The sequence below is a fragment of the Motacilla alba genome, chromosome 6, assembly GCF_015832195.1.
Source record: "Motacilla alba alba isolate MOTALB_02 chromosome 6, Motacilla_alba_V1.0_pri, whole genome shotgun sequence".
Taxonomy (NCBI): Eukaryota; Metazoa; Chordata; class Aves; order Passeriformes; family Motacillidae; genus Motacilla; species Motacilla alba.
The window spans coordinates 14,502,428-14,521,013 of record NC_052021.1 but is presented as its reverse complement, the minus strand read 5'-3'; the positions used below and the strand labels follow the sequence as shown (position 1 = coordinate 14,521,013).

Sequence of the window (18,586 nt, the reverse complement as noted above, 5' to 3'; positions counted from 1 at the left end):
ATTGTCAAGGTGCGACTTGAACAAGTAAAGAGTTGAATGTATTCCCTACTTGCCTGTAAAAGTGTCTCTGCATCCCCAGAAGGGTTGTGACTGCACAGCACAACCAAAGTCCCTTTCCCCCTTTAAGCCAGACATGACTCATGGATAGGATCTAGTGGAGCAGAGCCTACATTTATAGCCCTCACAGTTCACACCCTCCGTGTGGATACAGGGCTTGTGTGCGGAACCTCGGCTGTGCTGCCTGACTCAGGCCCTAGCCCCCACTGGCATGTAAACTGCACCTAAATCTGAAATGTGTGTTGTTCAAGGACTGTTAGTTTGCTGGCCTTCAAATCTCATCTGTGAGAGCTTGTTCTTGGGAGGAGTAAATACATCTGTTCTCTTTTTCATCAAGGGCAGTCCCATAGCCTTTTGCAAGGAGCTTTCAGCGGTCTTTCAGAGTTCAACAGCCTTATCCTTGTCGATAGACGTTTTGGGGAGGAGTTAGAAGGTTATAGATTTTCCCACAATATGGACTTGTTTGTCTTGCTAATGGAAGAATATTGCTGCAGTTTACTCAGGAGGTCTGCATGAAACTATTGAAACAAAAGTCCTGAATGCTTGGGATGAAATTAGCATAAAGCAATGACTTCAGTGCTGTTGGCTGCTTTACTGTTGCACTGAGTTGCTTGGTGAGTCTCTCTTTATTTCTGTTTCCTAGTTTGTGTTTATTCCTTTACTGGCTCTTATTTACCATCTTTTGTCACAGGAAACTGTGCATGCGCATTCAAATAACAGTGTAACATAAGAAGTGTCTCTAAGAAATACATATTTTCAGATGCTACATATAAACAATACATTAAAGATGCAGGCATCATCCCGGTCTAGGTCTTTCCAAATAATCCGGTATTTGGATTGGTGTGGGGTGGCTGGGAGGGTTGTGTGTTTTTAAGTAAAAGCCCATTAAATTGCAAATCTGACAGAAAGCGTGCTGAAGACTGGTACTAGCCCTATCAATCTCTTGACTGATGGATATGTCCCTCATTTGGAGGCCTTTTCTCTAGATGTCTTTCATGACATGATGGTAACAACACACTTTAACTTGAATTAATTTAAAAACTAATTAAAAATATTAATTTAAATTAGTGTTTTCCAGAACACCTTGAAAAATCAGTTTATCTGTGGAAAGGGAGCCAGCCAGAGACAGTGCTGAAGCTATGCTTTTGATCTGAATACCCACCTAATTCTAAGGTCAGACACAGACTGCATCTGGCTGCCGTCTTTAGAATGAACAATTTCAATCCTGTTCCATGTCCCCATACACTCCTGCAGGGAAAATACAGTTAGGTTTACGTCTGAAATTCTTATCTTCAAATACAAATCCTAGGTAACACATTCTGCTAACTGCACCTAATATGTAACAACGGTGTCAGAAAATGGAAGGAAGGATGAGAACAGTTCATTCACTGTGGGGTTTTGTTTGTTTGATAAATGGCAGCTTGTCCAGGTGCTATGTTAGCAATAATTTTCAATTTGATTGAATAATTGGGAAAGGAATACATTGCTCCATTCACTCAAAGTCAATTAGCAGTAGGAGGAGGCTAGCTGCTTCTCCACAAAACATGCAGGTGTTCCTCATATTCTGACTGCTATAAATTGTACAAGTGAGGATGGGGTTTCAGGAATTGAGTGGTGTGATGGAACAGGAAAAACAATCAGAATAAATCTGTGGGAGGATCCTTCCCTTTTTTTTGACTGAGGAACACATTAAGTGTCTACCTAGTAAAATGTTAATTGAGATCAAAGCTTCCAAATGGCATCTCCGGTGGTAGACTGGTTTAAAGGGAAGTATACAAAGGAATAGTAGAGGCATAGAAAGGATGATAGCTTCCGAGGCTCGTTGGGGAAGATGAAATGACGGGGAGGACAAGGCTGTTCTACCAAGTGGTCTAAGTGACAAACTGTTTAGATTGTCCAAAATCCATTTGGCTGTCACCCAGCACTGAAGACACAATAAAATCCATTGATGTTAATGTTGTCAAACGACCAAAAATGCTGCTTGATGTTGAGATTGCTGGCCCATTCTGGGCCTTGCTCTAATCAAAACCCGCCCAGACTCACAGATTGAATGCTCAAGTGCACATTCAACTGGGCTACCACCAACAGGCTCTCTCAGAAGTCTAGTTCCATGTGTAGGACCTAAAACCCAGGCTGATGCATTAGAGCACATACTCTTGTAGGATATATTAGGAAAGACAACAGCTCCTAGCCCTTCCTCATTTCCGAGAAGTGAGATTGTAATTCCAAGCCTCATATGTTCAAGGCTGTAAGTTGTAAATGCGAGTTACCAAGGTCAGGATCTGGGAAGATAGGTTCTAAATTGCAAAGAGGGATGGGAAGTCAGAAGACAGAGGCTCCTCTGAACTCCCTGTTGGCAAGCTTTATTTGCCCCCTGTTGAGAATGCTGGCTTTAGGCACCCATTTTTGGTTGTTTTACTCTCTCCACATTCCATGAGCAGGCACTATAACAAATATCAGAATGCAAGCATCCTTCACAGGCAAATCTGTCTTGCTGAGTACTTCAGAACTCATTTTCCCTTCCAACATAAACAGAGGGAGCTTTACTCCTTTCAGCTGTGATTTTTACCTCATAACATCCTTAGTGCAGTAGAAAACAGGTGACCTAGTTGTAAATTAAGGTCAGAATTGCCGTGTGTGTATACACATGGTTTCTACCATCAGATAAATACACAGATAAACATGTGGTAGCTATTTTAATCAATCATACCCTGGGAGCTTTGCCCACTGTGTTCCCGAGAACAGGGTGCAAGATGTATCACTCTAAAGAAATTCCACACATTGCAGCAAGTGACCCCTTACCAAAACCAGGGCTGAGAAAAACTGTAATTTCCTTATTAGAATCACATGTCATCACCTTGCCAGCTACATTCTTGAATGCTCCTCAGCTCTTTTTTTGCACTGGCTTCCCACAAACACTGCACATAAAACCAGGGTGACTCACAGCATCCTTCTATGTCAAACAATTCTCCGAAAAGGCTGTGCTGGAGTCATTTGATGCCGTGTTTGCTAGTGTCCTGGAGGCCTCCAGGCAATCCCCAAGTCAGCTGTGTTCATGTTACCAGAGATAAGTAGTTGGCACTCAGACTGCATGACTGCACAACTTTGACTTTTTTTAGTCATAAAGTCATTTTCCAGTTTATTTGGAAATCACATATTGCTCACCAAATATAGGAAATGGGTCACATTGCAGTCAATATTCTCCAGGTGCCCTATGGTCATGTCTGATTGGTGATTCATTCAGAAGCTCCTTTTGGCTTTGGTTCTTCTAGCTGAGCTATTTGCAGCAAGCAGTGTTTGTGTTTGGCAGATAACCATATTACCTAAGTGAGTAAACACTAATTATTTACAGGATAGATAATTGCCCAGAGGAGCAATGGTCACCAGGTTTCCTCATTTTCCCATTTTCTTCCTCTGTCTTCTGAAAATTTGGATTTTTGCCTTGCGGAAGCAAGTTTCTCAGAGTTAAAAAGGGGAAAACTTTTTAACTCTGAGGGTCAAGGAAGAAATAGTTTCTGGACAGCACCTTCAGGAAAGTCTGATTTCAAAACTTTTAGGACTATATTAAAGCTGGAACTGTGCGGAGTGAAATTTTTACATTTTTTTACAATGGATCCAAGTTTGCACAGCTCCCTTCCTGTTTTTAGAAAGTATTGCTTCAAAGGAGCTCTGAAACTCCCTTTTAGATTACGGATTCGGGTTCTCCAAAGTATAGCTCTCCAGCAAGACTGCTGAAAAAGGTAGTGAACTAACTATCTGAATAAGAAGCCTTTATTTACTCGGGTCCTGTTAATCCCAGCCCACTCTCAAATGATTAGCAGGGTGTCTGCTGGAGGAAGCTGTGGTGCTCCACATGCAGCTGGCCTTGCCTGCACTTTCAAGGCATGATGAAGCGGCTTTTTCTGTGGGCCCCAGAGGACTGCGTGCCATGCCTCAGCATGAGGAAGCAGAACAAGATCCTCCCAAGGGTATGTACTTCAGTTCTCTCCAGGATGGGAGATGAAGTTATGCTATCCAGGACATGTCCATACAAGGGGGCTGGAGTGCACGAATGAAATGGCACGAAAATACACTGGTGACCACTGTATGTGCTGGCACAGCCACCAGGCAGTGAAGACCAGTGGTGCAACTGGATATATTTGGCTTGGAATACATACAATACATTGGATTTAATGATCAGTCTGTACTCTTCCTTGAATTGAAACAGACGCAGGCAAAGATGAAAAATTTTCTCTCTTTAGCAAAGGGGATTTTTATTTTTCTGGAACCACAGCCTTCCACCTGCTGAAGTCAAATTTCTGAGTCTAAAAATGCTCTTCTAAGTCCCACCTTCAGTTTTCAGATACACTCCTAAAAACTCTCTCTCTGTATGACCACCCTAATTTCCAGTGAAATTTTAATAGGCTACTGCACAAAATGTGAATTCTAAGATTATAAAGCTTCTCTTGTTACCAGTAAAAAAAATTTCAGAGATAAAAGATTCATGGTTTCACAGCAACTTTAACACAGAATGAATTTAAACGCTAACTTCGCAGCTTCAGTTTCATTTAAACGTTCGTGGAATGCTCGCTCAGTTTTTAATGGCAAGAGAGAGTTCATCTGGATAGCTTAATTCCATCTCCCATCCTGTCCTAGGAATGGAATAGGAACTCACTGCAGGAACACAGCTTCAAGCTTGGAATCCACTCACTACTGGAACAGCTCAGGACTTAACAACACTGGAAAAGGGAAAAATTTTTATAGGCACGTAGCTCTGCTGGAATAGCTACTGCCTGCCTGAAAGCCCAGCCATTGTTTTGGGGCCACTTTAGGTTCCTGCCTGTAATGTCAGTAAAGACAGCCCAACAGTTGGTGAAATCCTCCATCATGTTAGATTTCCATGTTTCTCATGGTGATATCAAGTGAGAAGTCAAAGAGAAAGTCGATTGACCTGTTGCTGTACTGGTACAAGATATGAGTGTGTACTTTCTAGTGCACCCAAAATAATCCTTCTGTTTGAAAATGAATTACTGTGTATGTCCATGCTCAAGAGCAGCCGTGAGAGTGCATGAGATAGAATGAAAAAGCCATCATGCATCTCCTCTTCCCATTAGGGAGACTGAGTTCTGTTCTGAGCCAGAACAGCTTGCATAAGGACATAAGTCCAAATTATGGAAGTTATTTTGATAATGATGTTGTGTCTAGGCAGGCTTTGAGAATGCCCATGTCAGATATGTAAGGACTCTGGAAAACTTTTGCATCTGTTAATACAAGAAATTTTGAGTCTCCTGTCCTTGTGCTCATTAAAATGAGGCACTACAACTGGCTAGCAGTATTTCACTAAGCAAATTTCAATAAGCAAAATTGTTTTATAAGCATGAACGCAATTCGTCGGTGTCCTTTTGTCTATAAATAGCCATATTTTGCATCCTGTCTTTCACCCTTTAAAAAAAAAACCAAACAGACAAACCACAAACAACAGCCTCCCCCCTCCCCCCCACCCAGCCAAGCCCCAAAGCATCAATGGAGCACAAAGAAGCTTGTCTGTGCCAGCTAACCAGCTAGTTTGGTGTAGCATAAGGTGCAGGAAAGGAATGAATGTGACTTGTTGTGACTGATTAAGAGGGGCAAGGAAGGAGCATGGGGAACAATGAATGCATGCTGTGTGGAGTGTGCATAGTCCTGGAAAGTAAGAGAGTGAAATGCTGCTGAAATATTGATAGGGTGGATAGGATCTGGAATGATTGACGGCATGTATGTGTGTCTTGGCAAGTTTAATTGGATTTGTTGGGGTAGAGGGTGGAAGAATGTGGTGCATTTCCTTTTATGGGTTTCTTTCTTTCAGTCACTTCTTTTCTTTCCTATAGAATTGACATTCAATGCATATACTTTTCATTGTCTGCATAGAAAACCTGGTCTTTATTCCCCTAAATTTTAAGGTTGAGGGAGCTGCGTAGTGGAGATGAAAAGAGATGTAAAACAGCTTTCATTGCTTTTTATTTACTACTTGTCTTCACTCTTCAATGAGCAGTCATGCTTAGTGAGACTGGTGACTTGGAGGGGAAAGAAAAAAAAGAGTATGTAATTGAATGGTGGCTAAATGAATTTCAGTATTATGATGCCCATCATAACAGGAATTCTTCCATTATGACTTGTGTATATGCTCTACTGAGTATTACTGTGTTTTTCTTTTTGGTTTATCATCAGTAACCAGATTCCTACCATCCTGCCACAAGATGGGAAACTGGGGCTCTATGCACCAAGGTCTTAGGGAGTTATGAAGTCCGGATCCCTCAAAATGCTGATCACCCCAGTGCCCATTCAGCCTCCTAACTTCTGCTGAAACGAGTAGGTGTCTGTGGAGAGCTGCCTCAGTTGCTTTGATGGTCAAAGCCTAGATTTCCAACAGGTTTCCAGACACAGTGTATGTGGGGTTTCTCTGCAAGGCTGTCTTCTAGCCTTCTTTTCTCCCTCATGCCTTTCTGCAACACGAGTATACTGTGCTTTTAAGCAGAACTGTCGAATCATCTGTTCTGTCCCCAGTTGTGACTTCCCATTCTGGTATAAATCAGTAGTTCATCTGATGTCAAAACTAGAAAGCATAAAACCTATCTTGATTGCTGATATCTGTAAAGTTGGGGGTTTTATGAGTTTTGGTTTGCTTTATGTTGTTTACAGGGCTTTTTTTGGTTTGAGTTTTTTTTTTTTTGTCATGGATTTTGGTGTTGTAGGTCAGAGAGATGATGCTAAGGATGACAGCTTCCAAGGTATTTCAAAGTGAGAACCTCAATTGCTGCTGCTGGGCTCAATGGGAGAGAAGCCTGGTGTGAGTGTGAATGATGGAGCAGTGAATCCAGGAGGCTTCCCTTGTGTGGTGAAGATGAACAACTACTGAAAAAGGACACTGCATCAAAAAGTAAAAATTTTCACTTGCTCCTATTCTGAATTCAGAATGACTCATTAGCCAAAGACTTGGTAATCCCTCACAAACTTGTGATCTTTCCAAGCCTTTGGGCATATACTTCAGGGCTTTTGTTTCTTCCCTTCTTTCTGCTTCACTCTGCCCCATGAGCAAGCTTAACAGTCTGTGAAAACCAATGGGTTGGTAGCTGTAAGGAGGGAGGACTTAATGACATGTTCAGTCATCTCTGAAGAGATGAAGCCAAACATGTGTCTGGTAGCAGGATATTTTTGGAGCTGTTTGTCTATTTTCAAATAACAAGTTTAATGTAATAATGTCATTACACAGCTCTAAATTCAAGGATGTGTTTTCACTGGAACACAATAGAAGCTAAGCTATCAGTCAGATAGCTCATTTTCATTGCAGTAACAGCCAGTTTCACTGGCAGAAGTATTTCTGAATTTTGTGCTTTTAGTTACTTAAGGCTGATTTTGGTGTGAGATAAATGTGTCTTCCTGAGAACAATTAAAGACTTCTGGGGAAAAAAGAGGCCAAGTATAAGAGAACAGTCTTCTTGTTTGTTTGATCTGATTTGTTTTTATTAGTGTGTGAGCTAAATTCAATTTCTAAGTAAAATTGTTGATGCATGAAACCACGCATCATTTTTCTGCTCTGGATGTTGTACTGCCTTTCTTATGAAAAACTTGCATTTCAGGGAAAAAACCCAAACAGCAGAGATATCATTCATGAAGAGTCAACCAATGTCTTTATTACTTCACTAATCAACAAACATCTATCTCTGCTTGCTGCAAATTTGCTCCCATTGCACCAAATGTTAACTCTTTAATCTTAGCACCCTCTGCTGTGGACAGCTATAACAACATCGTACTGAATTATTCTTGGTTTATACCTTGTTTACTTCTTTTGTACCACAGGGTTTACAAATGTAAAAAACTTGTATCAATGGAGCTGCATGAATATGATATGAAAAATGTATTCTTTCTTGTGTTTATCTGAAGGGTAACTTTCTTTTCAAATGTTTACTGAAGAAAAGATGTGTGGAATACAAACAAAAGGTTCTAAATTGTTGTAGATTACAGAGGATCCCAAACCATAATCTTAACCTTTGCAAAAGTAAAATGTAGGCAGGCAACCTTGCTTCAATCTGGAGATCAACTCCAGGTTGGTGAGTCTGCAAGAAAAAGCCTAGAATTGCCACATGCATTGATCATATCACATCTACCTCTGGTGATACCACTTTTAAAATGTCAAAATAGACAAGAAGTGAAGAGTGAGTGTAACATATCTGGGGTGCATTGGCACAGTATCACCAGCTGGACAAAAGAGGTGACTGTCCCACTCTGCTCTGTATTGATGCAGCCTCACCTTGAGTCCTGGGGACATCACAGTATTAAAAAAAGCATTATTAAACTATCAGGAAGTGTCCAAAGGAGGGCCACAAGGATGGTGAAGTGTCTGGAGGTGAAGCCGAATGCGAAGCGGCTGAGATCACTGGGTCTGTTCATCCTGGAGAAGAGGAGATTGAGGGCAGACCTCACTGCAGTTACAGCTTCCTCTGAGGGGAAGAGGAGGGACAGGCACTGATCTCTTCACTCTGGTGAGCAGTGACTGGATTTGAGGAAATGGCCTGAAGCTGAGGCAAGGGAGGTTTAGGTTGGATATTAGTAAAAGGTTCTTCACCAGAGGAAGTTTGGGCCCTAGAACAGCTCGCCAGGGCAGTGGTCACAGCACCAGCCTGTCAGAGTTCAAGCAGATTTCAAGTTTGGCCAATGCTCTGAGGTTCCTGGTGTGACTCTTGGGGTGTTCTGTGCAGGGCCAGGAGTTGGACTCATTTATCCTGATGGGTTCCTTCCAGCTCAGCGTATTCTATGTTTCTATAATATCTGCCTAATTTATAATAAAAATATTCCAGGGATTATGCTTTAAAATCAAACTTTGTTATTCTATCTTTCCAGTAACCAGTTCAATTTTTTTAATCTCAGTGGCAGGGGAGGATTATGTTTAGTTTAAGCAGAGGTACAGTCTGAAAACTGAAAAAAGAAACTATTTCTAGAAGGTAAGTTAAGAATGACAAATTCTTTCGCATTTGATTACAGACAGAAAATCTCTTTTTCCTCCTTAATGAAGTGAATTGCACCCTAGATCCTCAGTTGGAAACACAGTTTCTAGTGAACCTTTCTTCTTTCTTCTCCTTCATCTCACATTTTGAACCTTCCTCCAGCTCTTGTCAGGCTTGGAGGCTGATGGCTTTCCCAGAAGGGTGCTTTTGAAAAATGCAGTAATTTCAGAATAGACATAAGCAGTTCTCTGTACTTTCAGTGTTTTCCTTTACATGATTAAGTATTTGATATCAACCCTCCCTTCATATTTTCTGTTTTCTAGAAAGCAGCATGTGTAACAGCAGTAAGAGTAAGAATCTGTCTTACCCTTCTCACTCCTCCAACTCCATCTGCTGATCACTTATATGAGAGCTCTAACATCAGAGCTGCTTCTGAGGATTATTGAAGATGTGGAACAGTGAAATCTTTTTTGTCAAGCCTCCAAGAGCAAATAGCAGCAGAGATGAGATTTTGAATATGTTGGTAATACTACTCTATTGATCTCAAAACACTTTACAAACATTAACTAATTAAGCTTTAAAACAACAAAGTAAGTTTGCATTAATCACACCCATTTAGCAAATGAAGAAGTGGAGGTAAACAAAGAGTGAAATGACCAGAGTCAAGTGATGAGTGAAGGTCAGAGGAAGGTCTCCTGCTTTCTATTTGTTCTGCTTTTATGTGATCTCATTGAGAAAATTTTTGCAGTGGAGCTTGCAGCCATTTTAGTTTGAAACATTTGGACATTTTATCACAATCTTGAGCTTTTCTTACAAGAATCAAGGTAATATAAAAGCTCATAAAAGTAATGAACATTTTTAGGCTCTCAGGTCCAGCTTTGATTTTCAAGAGGCAATTTCTTATAGCAGAATGAGGTCAGTAATGGTTGTGGGCTGTTTTGTGTTGTGAGCCTTTTTTTCTCATTTGTGTTTTTCTGGTGGTGCTATATTGACAGAAAAGTGCCTTAAACTTCAAAATGGGAGCCCCTTCATGTGAGCTTGACACTGGTGTCATGCATCTATCCCACCCTTCCTATGGGAGGACTAAGGCCTTCTCAAGGGATTGCTCTGCTCTGGTGATCCCCGCCAGTCTGTGAGCATCAGGGGCTGTTACAGAGTGGAATGGTTTAGAGTCAGTGGAGCAACCCTGGATTAAAATCAGTGTTAAAAAGTGGAGGATCAGGCACACAGTAAGTGAATCATGCAGACCAGTCCTGACCCAAACAGAGGATGATGGATTAGAACAGGTTCCTTGGAGACATTAGGTTATCCTTGGAAAGGGAGGTCTCAAAGCCAAGCCTTATACTTTCTTAAGGGGTTTCATTAGGAAGAAATAAAAGGAACTGGAAAAAAAGACATGTAGCTTAAAAGGGAACAGTGTCGGTACAGTCTAAAATGTGTTCCTTTTTTCAATAAAAGAAGCCAATGCTGCCTTGAAATTCATGTGCCTTCAAAGTTCAAGGAGGCCTGTATTGTTGGCCTGCTCAGTCAGAACGCTCCAGCCACTTATTGTATGTGGAATGCACTCCAGGGACTGACTGAAAAAATATGATTTAGTGAAAGCTTGTACCCAAAACACATCATTGGCCTCTGATCTCTGAACATTTAAATATTTCAAGCTTACAAGCGGACGCTGTCACGAGGACAGACCCTGATCCCTAGCTGATTCTAGAACATCTGTTGAGGCATTTACCAAGTTAATAGATTAGCTATGAGAATCAGGCAGGTGTTTTTCACCAAAGCCAGAAAACATCAAAATCAGATTGCCCTCCAAGTCTTTCAGCACAGGCAATCGAGTTAGAATGACTCATAGAGTCTAACAGATAATAAAACACACATAACATTTGCTTTAAGGTACAGGTGGGGATATTTTGTACTGCACTTAGGAGAAAGAAAAACTAACTCTATTTGGGAATAGAGTAATTGAATACAGATGGGAGGAGGCAAATGAAAGAATTTAGCAAATATCTCAGTGGAATAGCTAATGGGAACGAGACAGAATAGGAAATTAAAAATTATTCGAAGCAGATGGACCATTCTTTGAGTTTTTTAAAATTTATTAGGGCTGCGAAAAAAATGTGTCTGTTTATTTTCCACGGCCATGAAATTAATGACTTGGTGAGTTGTGCTTGTGCAATTTTATGACTGCCATGTCATTTGTCATAATTTGGGTTCTGTTTGATATGGATTTATGAATATTTCCTCCCCCCAGCATGATTTATGGGTGTTGGTCATATGTGAATTAGACTGTCACCTTTAGTATGAAAAAGTACAAATGACAGATTATTAAAAAAAAAAAAAAATGCTCAATCCTTAGTGCTGGAAAGCAGAGTTCACAATTCCCTGCTCTGCTTCTTCATTGGAAGTTTTTGTTTGGAGCTTCGATTAAATGTTTGGACTTGAGTCAAGCATATGGAAACATTGAGAGGGCTTGAATAGATCTGAACTCATCTGAACTTCACCTGTGAAACTCAGCTTGAGTCATCCTTTCCTTGTATTATGCGTTGGAAAAAAAAAAAAATCTGTATGCTACTCTCTGTAGGAACAACTGATTTACTGTACCAGAGTAGCGAGTTGGCCTTGAAAATTTGCTGTCCTGCTTCCAGTAGTGGCTAGCTCTGGGTGAAGCTTCCATGAAAAGTGGAAATAATCTTACACAGTATGTTCAGTTATGCAGCACTGCATAGTTGAAGGAGTGAAGTTAAAGGACATATGAAACAGGCTGGATTCCTGTAATAATAATAGTATTCTAGGTTTAGATCCAAAGCACTAACTTTTATACTAGCTGTTATCACTTCCATGAAAACTACTACTCTTTGCTATTTGTTTTGCAATGTGTAGCAGCAGCATGCACCAATTTAGGACAGAAGGTGAAGCACAGTTGCTCCTGGATTTGAGCCACCTGACTTCAAGCATAAAACTGTGGCACCTAAGTTAGTACCTAATCACCCAAGGCTCCCCCATTGATGCTGGAAAGTGATATGCACCTCCAGAGGTTAATTCAGCCCACGTGTCTTCATCCATTGACTATGCAGGCAGAGGAAAAACAGTACCCCTTCCTCATTTGGCTCCCCAGTTTGGTCTAGAAATTCATGTGGGAGGAATTAGAGCCCAGCATGGGATACAGCTTTAAAAACAAGAAACAATACACCTTGCGTGTCAACAATGCATTGCCAAGCATCTTGCATTCTGAGCTAGCAAATGTTTCCTTTGTGGGGGATACAGCTGGTTCCTTCTGCAGTTCTTAGACAACTGTATGCTAAAGCCCATTTACTGAGGCCCAGACAGCATTGCTTTTCCAGTGGCAGCTGATAATTCTTACTGAATATTTCTCACTTGTGGAGAAAGGATGGTTACTTTACAGGGGGCCACCAGGGCAGTCTTGACATGTCTTTCTAGCACCTATTACCTCTAAGGCTAATTGAGTTCCTCTTTTTTTGTCTTGTTTTTTTTTTTTAAATAGCTAGTCAAGTAAGAGCCTGCATTAGCAGGTCATGTCTGCTGTTGTGATTGTGGCTGAGATGCTTCACCGTGGTGATATGTAGCTGCACAGAACTGGACAAACTTGCAAAAAGAAACCTGGATCCACTTGTGTTTGAATTAAAGGGTAAAGTCCACTTGTGTTTGAAAAAAAGGGTAAGTAATCTTAGAATCATGGAATCATTCAGGTTGGAAAATTTAAGATCATTGAGTCCACCACTGTTACTTTGCTGACTCATCAAGAAACCTGCACAACTTTTGGAGAAAGCTTGGCTCATCAATTGTGGTACATTGATGTATCAGAAATATTCTATTTGCTTTGGCTGATGAAACTTGTATTCATCTAGCACATCTAATTAACCTATTCCCAAGCTCCAAAGCTACTTTCACAGTGTTAAAGTAGCTGTTCTTTAAGTTGTCTGACAGTTCCAAAGTGGAAATTTTTCAGAAGACAGAAAACTGAAAAATTTCAGTTTGAGTCAAGTAAAATACTTTGCCTAAATGAAAATAAAATGCACTGCTTAGGATTTACCTATATTTAATAAGTCTTTTCCTTGCTTGAAAAATGCTTCTGAACAAGCTCCTTTTGAATCTTTTTCAGAAATAGTTTTTTAAGATTACCAGAAGTCAATAATTTTAGTAATTTTCCAGTATTTCTGGGATTTTTTTCCCTATATGGAAATGAGGAAAATGAAGAAAATTTGCAGAACCTTTTGTTTCAACAAGTCTGAATTTATGCCCCCCCATTTATTTTTTTTTTGTCAAATCATTAAGTCTAGATTATTTCTCTTAGTTACTTTCCTATTTTTTCACTTACTGGATGGATTGTCTTGTGTATTTTGCATTATGTTTCACCATATTTTGAAGTCAGTGAGCTAAATATAAAATCCTTTTTTGTAAAAACAGTTGTACAAGGTTTGGGGTGGAGAAAGGAGAATATGAGCTTTTGGATAACAGTAGTGTTCTCACTAAGCTTAGATTGGAGCTGTTTTGTCAGTATCTGGCACTTAAAAGGCCAACCTGCTCCTACCCTGTTACCATAAAGAAATTTGCCAGGAAGGCAGGTGTCTAACTATACAGGCAATCAGATTACAGAGCAAAGTAATCATGATTTCCGATTTTCAGCATAGGTTGCCACATTAGCACATGTACTTTGGAAGACAGGGAGAAGTAATCAGAGCAAGATAAGGACAAGGGTGGAGATCATTTGAACCAGTACAGTTATAATAGGGTAGTAAATTTTATGTAGCTTTTATTAAACTGTTTTGTTTCATTTACACTAAAAATGGGGTAAAGCTATTTGAAAATGAGAAAATTCCTGAGTTTGCTTTCATTTGTTTTTAAGAGTTACTGAAATGTAGCAGTGTGTTTCTTAGGAGGCACCATTTGCACACACATGTCTGCAACTCTGAGTGAGTCACAGCTGCAGAGTTTCTTTAAGGCATGCATGCTTGGCTTTGACATGCTGAGATTTATGGTGAGATTTAAGTTCTTGTACCAATGGTGACGTTTCCTGAATAGTTTTCATCCAGATGGTCTCCGAGAGGATAAGGTTTAACAAGATTTATTCACTGAGAGGGGGCAATGTGAATTAAAATTACAAGGGGTACTGTATATACGCTAATTCTTTGCCATTCACTGCCTTGTGAAATGTAGAAAATCCTTGCTCTTCATTCCCCCCAAACGAAGTTAAATGGAGTTGCTTCTTTCAACATAATGTTCTACTCTGAGCAGATTAGGGCTCTGGCAAACAAGTGCTATTAATTTTGTTGGGGTGGAGGAAGGGGTTACTGCCCTTAATGTCTACCATGCCACTTTGCTTCAGACTTCCACCTTACTAGTGGAGGCAGCAGATGTAAGCAAGTGCCAGTTTATCAACTGTTACAGTTTGCAGACCATTGGCAGTTAAAATTAATGTGCTGGCTCAGAGCTCTATGGATGAGGGTTGGACCATATCGCTTTCTGATGGCTCTGTTTCAGCTTCTGGTGGGGGACTGCTGCAGACAGCTGGGAGAAGTACCCTCTTAAGCCATTATCACTAAATCCAGCACAACCTCTCTGAGTGAGCTCCAAGCCTTCAGCCTTTGAGAGCTGTTAGGGCTACCCACACTGTTTGGGGTCCTGAGGCTGTATCTTCAGTGGGTTACTTAAAATCAGTGGAGCACCAACAGTTGGTGCAGGCTGAGTATCTAGGCATGCTAATTCAAATTATGGTTGCTGAAACTAGATCTTCTGGAAAATTGTATATGTTAAAAACAGAAGTATTGATGTTATTTCCTGCTAAAACATTGTTGGTTTTTATAAGGCTATTGACTCACAGTGAAACAGTTAAGCACATGCTTAACTGCTGCAAGGTAAGTATCTTCATCAAAGAAAACTAGCAGGTATTGATGCCATGCTTAAAGCTAAACAGTTTGTAAGCATTTTGTTGGACAGAGTCAGTTTTATTGTTTTTCAGGTTTTTCTATTTAAAATACTGTGAAGTGACTGTGGAAGCTCTAGAATTGGAGGTTTATTGAAGTTCTACTTTAAAAAAAGAAGCTGAGTTGAGGTGTTAGAGGTCAGTATCTTTTATCCATTTGCCATTTTCCTGACTTGGAGGCTGAGTTTTGTCCCCATATCTAGAAGTATTGGAAGTATCTTAACAATTTAGCTTATTTAGCAGGATCGAGACATTTCAGTTTGAATATCATATCGAACCGAAACTCAAGCGACAGAAGGCAAGTTCATCCTAGTGGAACATTTATAGGAAAATAGAATGCCCTGCTTGATAAGAAGAAAAGCAATTTGACAGCATATGGCCTTTACCACTTTGAGCATGTTCAAGGTTGGTGGTTTTTTTTTTTATTATTTTGCTTTCCTATCTCATATTATTTGCAGAAATACTTTTCATTCATTGCCTGTTGCCAGTTGAGCTCTCACATAAAGTCTTCACAATCTTGAGTCTTGAGTCCTTCAATGTCTGAGTTGTCAATTTGTGATTCTTTTCTTTTTGAAGGGTAACTATGCAGTGTTTCATGAAATTGTCTTCATATGAAGTACACTTCATATTGTTTCAATTTCAGCAGTTGCAAGTACAGGTACTGAAAAATCACTAATTGCTTTTATAATATTGGGCTGGTGAACAACACATTTTTAAAACAATGGGAAAATAAGGGAGAAGACTTTGTGATTGTTCTTTATGCATAAGAATGAACATGTGTAAAATGTAAAAGAGTTACTAATTATAATGAAATAGGCCTCATTGTATTGTAGCAAGTTAAAAATGTGCCTCTTGCCGCAGAACTTGCATTAATGCTGTTTGAGAGAAGTAGCATCAATGCACTGTAATAGACTTTTATTAATAGGCCAGAACAGTCATCAGTCTCTGGGTTGGTGTGATAGCTGAATACAGTGAACATGAACATCTTGACAAGCAAGTAGCAAAATCTATCAATCACTTTCAGCGTGAAGATGCTGTGATAATTAGGTTTACACTGGTAATAAAATATGGATAAATAAAGTGTTCAAAGCCATGGAAAATGTAGAGTCCATTGTGAATATCCTATAAAATATAAAAGAGGGCATCACCATAAATTCATCTAGCTGTGTAGACTGAGATCATTATTCTCTTGACCCATCTTGCTATTTTTAGAATAAAATTCATGCATTTTTCAATCAGCACTGTTCAGTGGTAAAATCAGTCCAAGGCTTAAAGCCTAGGCTGGATTATTTTCTTGCCATGCACATGTGCAAGGATGTTCAGTGTCCTTCCTGTTGATGGTGCTGATGCCCTCAGCACAGAAGTGCGGTGGCATGTTTTTGTTTGTGCTAGTCACTTTTTCTTTCCAGTATTAGCCAGATAAAGATTGGGGTGTGCTCTGCTTCCTTTTATGCTGCTCTGTGTGGTTGGTTGGCTCCATTTATTTCAGTGGAATTATTTTAAGTTTATGGTTTAAGGAAAAACAAACTTCCTGGTCTAGTGGCTTCTGGAGCTACTGAGTCAAAGTCTCCTAGACTGAGAAATTGTTTCATGTGACTTCTGGGGAAAAAAAAAAGGTCCTGATTTTTTTTTTTTCCCCTTCTAGGGTATTGTCACAGTCAGGACAAGCTTTTTCTAGTGGCAATCCATTGCATTTATATCAAGTTTCAATCTCTTTGTATTTGCAGGGTAATCTATACTTTAGCATGAGGAACAATGTGGCCTAGTCCAAGTCACCAACCTGCCCCACCCTAGATGGCACCTGATTTTTTTTATATTATTATTTTAAGAAAATTAGTAAATTCAGTTCATGAAAAAGTGGTAGTTTGTCAGTGCACTAAACCGGTGTCTTTGTGCTCAACTGTGGCACAGCCCTGCTCAGGCAGCAGCCGAGAAGGCTTCTCCTCCCAATGTGCCTCCACCCTGGCCTGTAGTGGGGGAGAGGTAACTTTGCTTCCTATGCTTCATTTAATTCTTGGCGCTGCCTGCTGAGAATGGCAACGGAGTTGCCGGTTGTGGCATGCAGGATTATTGCTGGGAATTGAGCCAGAGCCACCAATCCATTTTGCACAGACAGTGAACAGCAATGGTGAATACTGCTTGTTCATTACCAACCTAAGCTGGATTTGAACTGAAGACTTGGAGGTGAAAGACTGTCTTCCATTCCTTAATCCCCTTAACATTTCAGTCTGCCTCATAAAATTTTCTAAAACCAAATGTAAACCTTGTGTATAAAATGAAATCCAGAGGAGAAAAGAGAATCCAGAGTGAAAACTGAGACGGTTTTCTTCTTCAGCAAGCCTCTTTGCTAGTAATGACCCTGGAAAATTGTTCCCTGATTATTCTCTTGAGAGATTACTCTAATTTCTTGCCGCTGTAGATGGCCATATGATCAATTGTCATCGGTTACTGCCTGATGATGGGTCATTACTTACCGGTGCATACTTGGGGGAAAAACACATGCGACTTCCATTAGGAGGCAGAGTGCACCTACATCAAATATGAAGTATACACTAAGTTCTTATTAATAACATTTCAAGACTGTCCTCCTAAAATTCCTAGCACAGAAGCTGCCTTCATAGTGGAAGAACTGAAACTATGAAAGACTTGCAGCTTACAGCCAGGCAAATGAGTATTCCCCTAAGTAAAATATCTGATTTTCAGCTGAGCATTTCAATAACAGATCAGTTTTATTGAGAAAGAAAATTAAAGCTCATATTCATGTGCTCTTTGCTTCAGGATTTCCTAGCTTAATTAATTAAGTTAATTTAATTAAGGTACAGCCAGTATAAATATTTCCTTCTTGTTCAAAGTTAAGAATGCATGTATGGCACTAAGGAAAATGCTGCATCTCCTGGGTGCTGTATTGGCCAGGAAGTTTGAATATCTGAAAGAATATGGAGACTATTTCAGTGAAATTTTAAAATGTATTACTTTCATATTTTTTAAACTTCCTAGTAGAAATCCAAATCAGACAGACCTTCAGCTGAGTGAACTACTGAGAACTGAACAATGTAAAGCAAGCACAGTCCTACTGTGCTGAGTGGCCTTTTGAATGGATTCTGCAAGGGCAACCTCTTTCCTCTAAAGGTGGAGACAGATTCTGTCTAGATCACAGGGATTTTCAGTTAGGCTTTCAAAGTGAAATCTAGTAGATCAAGAGGAAGAAAGAAAAAGGTGAAATTGGAAGAAGCAGTTGATTTTTTTTTTTGGTCCCAGTAAACAGGGAGCATTGAAATAGGGTTGGCTGAGATTTGGCCTCATCTAGTCATGTTGCTGTGTGTACCCATCTGGCACCGAATGACACTGGATGTGGTGCATGGTGTTGTAAATTAACAGATATGCAAATAAGTGTTTTCTGAATATGATTGGTTTTCATGTTTCCCTCCACTTCCCCAAAGTCCCATGTCTGTGTGGAAGACCTCTTAAAAAGAAGCCTTAGGAGAAGCGAAGAAAAAAAAGAAGGCTCATCCTCTGACTAGTGCTTATTGGTATCTTTTGTGCAAAGGCACTGGTGAGTAATCACAAGCACAGATTTTTATCCATGAAGAAACCAAGTACTATGTAAAAATGTTATTTGAAATGACTA

At 39.9% G+C, this 18,586-nt stretch overlaps 1 long non-coding RNA gene across 2 annotated transcripts in view; it reads left to right on the top strand.

Moving 5' to 3' along the window:
* The window catches only part of LOC119702642, a 132,978-nt gene extending 117,620 nt beyond the window's left edge, over window positions 1-15,358 (top strand). Inside the window, exons 2-4 of one of the 2 annotated variants that reach the window (XR_005257412.1) lie at window positions 12,520-12,692; window positions 14,995-15,096; window positions 15,202-15,358. This is a non-coding gene — a long non-coding RNA (uncharacterized LOC119702642). Of the gene's footprint in view, window positions 1-12,519; window positions 12,693-14,994 lie in introns of both variants that reach the window. The other variant, XR_005257411.1, reaches the window with a different exon arrangement.
* Window positions 15,359-18,586: the final 3,228 nt, after the last annotated feature.